This window comes from Prionailurus bengalensis, chromosome C2 (assembly GCF_016509475.1).
Source record: "Prionailurus bengalensis isolate Pbe53 chromosome C2, Fcat_Pben_1.1_paternal_pri, whole genome shotgun sequence".
Taxonomy (NCBI): Eukaryota; Metazoa; Chordata; class Mammalia; order Carnivora; family Felidae; genus Prionailurus; species Prionailurus bengalensis.
In genome coordinates, this window is record NC_057350.1 from 15,948,743 (window position 1) to 15,951,934 (window position 3,192).

Below are 3,192 nucleotides of genomic sequence, written 5' to 3' on the forward strand. Positions count from 1 at the left end.
GTATGCTTTTCCCAGAAAGCTACTGGGGTAAACCAGAAAAGAGGAAGCCTTGGATACAGGAGACACAAGAGAGAGTAAAATACTTTCAGGATGACAGTAAAGATTTAAATTATCTTCTATGTGGAAGAAGCAGGGGGCTGTCTCCAGTCCCCACAGTGGGAGGTCCAAAGCCCACAGGAATGGCTCCTTAGGAATAGGAAATGGTTAGAATTTATTGGGACTATATGAGAAGAGATTTATACCATTGGCAGAAGGGCAAAGACATTTAGGGTTGAATTAGTGACAATACATGAAAAGAAAAAGCAAACTAACAAGAAAATGAACTCAAGAGGCAGTCTGTAGCAAAGTAAAAGTAACTGTAGTTGACTATTTGCCTCTTCTGTGACTAGCATTTACATGACCTTAATAATGTAAATAATGAATATTTATTTAACTAAAATCCTGCTGTTGGAAAGAGGCGGTATAGGAAGGGTGCTTGTGTGCATGATGGCATCAGGGTGCAGAGAGAAAAGAGCCAAATCCTCATCCTCCATGGTGGGAAGCCAGCAGATTATGGCAGAGACCAAAAAATGCAAGAAACTGTAATGCAAACACAATAGGAATGGGGAGGTAAAGGCCAACATCATTCTAGACAGTGGGTACCTCTGAATGGAGAGGAAGGGAAGGAGGGCTGCTGGAGGGGTTTGCAACAAGCCTTGGAGAACTACTTGACTTTTCAGTGTACAAGCGTGTCAAACTTTGATAAAAATGTCTAAGTTTCCATTTGTGGACTGAGCCTTGCCTAGAAGATAACATTCAGCATTCAAAGACCTTCCCAATTTGGCCTCTTTGCCTGTGTTCATCTCATGTACCTCTCCCCACCACCACAAGGGGGCCACACTGAGACATTAGTGTCCTGAAACATAGCCACAGGGGCGCCTGGGTGGCTCAGTCCCTTGGGCGGTTGACTTCGCTCAGGTCATGATCTCACAGCTCATGAGTTCCAGCCCTGCGTCAGGCTCTGTGCTGACAGTTCGGAGCCTGGAGCCTGCTTCGGATTCTGTGTCTTCCTCTTTCTCTGCCCTTCCCCCCGCTCACGCTCGCTCTCTCTCTCTCTCTCTCTCTCTGTTAAAAATAAATAAACATTAAGAGAACAAGGGGAAAAGAGCATAGCCTTGGTACCAACGTTGTGCCTTTGCAGATCAAGGCCATTTCTGCTGTCACCTCCTCTGTGCAGCCATTCAAGCTCACTATTCCCAGAGTCGTTGCTAAAGCTAAAGGGACTAAGCTAAAGCACTCAGCAGCACCTTGTGGTTTTGTTCTCTTTACACCTTTGTTCCCTTCCCGCATTAAACCACTAGTGCAAAGGCACATGCACGGTGCCTGGTTCATAGCAGGAGCTCAATAAATATTTCTGGAACTAAATCGAATCTGGGCTACAAGTGTCTAGTGGGGATGGCACCCAGAGAAGCCAGGGGTATTAGGAGAAAAATTAAGAGATATCAGTTGACTCTGCCAGCATCTCCAGTTTTGTCTACTGCCAGACCTGAATCCAAGATAACCTCTTAACTTTAGATCTGTTGCTGTGAAGAATCCGTAACCAAAAACCCACAGCTATGACCAAATGAATTGAGGCACCCCTGCCCTTAAAGTCGTGCATAAAGAACATACCAGATCATTGTTTACCAGGGGCCTTTGTTTTGCTGAGCGGCATAGTGTAGTTCCCCAACTTATCACCACTTTTGCTTTCTTTGGTTTCTGTTAACCCCCCCCAGGCAACCATGGTCCAGAAGCAGATGATCTTCCTTTTGACGTATATCATCAGCGGGTCAATAGTAGCCTAACGCTATGTCCCAATGCCTGTGTCATTCACTTCACCTCGCCTCATCACATGGGCATTTTGTCATCATCACAAGGTGGGTAAGTGCAGTACGATGAGATATCGTGAGAGAGAGAGACAACATTCACATAACTTTTATTACAGCATGCTATTATAATTGTTCTATTTTATTACTAGTTATTGTCGTTCATCTCTTACTGTGCCAAATTATAAATTTACCTTTATCATAGGTATAGGAAAAGAGCATAGCATACATAGGATTCGGTATCGTCCGTGGCTTCAGGTCTCCACCGAGGGTCTTGGAACACACCCTCCAAGGATTAGGTGGATTACCATTCACTCTTTAGGCCAGAGCTGAGGGGCTCCAGAAAACAAAGGGAATTGAAAAAGCTGTGTGAGAAAGAGGAAGTGAAGAAAGGGACCGAAAACAGGATGCCAAGAAGAGAAACGTGAGATTCCCAAGGGACAGTGTACGTTTTGGGGGGCAGTATGTGATGAAATCATTCTATTTCCCTAGGAAACATTCAGGAAAATCCAGTTCTTGATTAATTAAATACCACCACTACTGTCAACCAGTATTTCTGGACGTGTGTATTTTGAGGATGTCAAAAAGTAGTGAGGGGGCACTTGGTCGACTCAGTCAGTTAGGCGTCCGACTTTGGCTCAGGTCATGATCTCACAGTTTCATGAGTTCCCACTTCAGGCTCTCTGCTGTCAGCACGGAGCCTGCTTCGGATTCTCTCTCTCTCCTCTCTCTCTCTCTCTCTCTCTCTCAAAAATAAATAAACATTTAAATAATTAATTAATTAATTAATTAAATAAAAAAGTAGTGAGTCTGAACTGAAAGGTGCTTGTGAGGAGACAACAGAGATTACCCAATGGGTACGGTCGCTTTGGAGTATGATACTATTCCTGAATGGTATCACAAAGGCCAATGACATGGAAAGCTGTAGGATTCATCTAAAGGGGAAGCTGCCGGTATGGAAAAATGTTGTTAATGGTGGTGGTGGTATTTAATTAATCAAATCGCCAACTCAAACTTTTCCATTTGATTATTGGCTCATGTAGATTCATGTTTTCAGAGGTGGGAGGAAAGTAAAATGACTTGGAAGTAAGGTAAGGATGAGAGTGGGATGCGGCTCAGCAATTTGCCTTTTTGTGGAAAAAGTCACCAAGGCAAGAATAAAGGAAAAAGGAGTCCACAGAGTGTTTCAGTAACCTTTTCATCTTGGTTCCGCCTCCCACTCACTTAGCCACATCGAGATGGTTACTGCACACCCCTGGGCTACAGTTTTCCTCATCCGGAAAGGAGAGATTTAAATTTTAGGCTCTCTAAAGTTCTTATAACTCTAAACCGTTCATTTTAGGAGAGA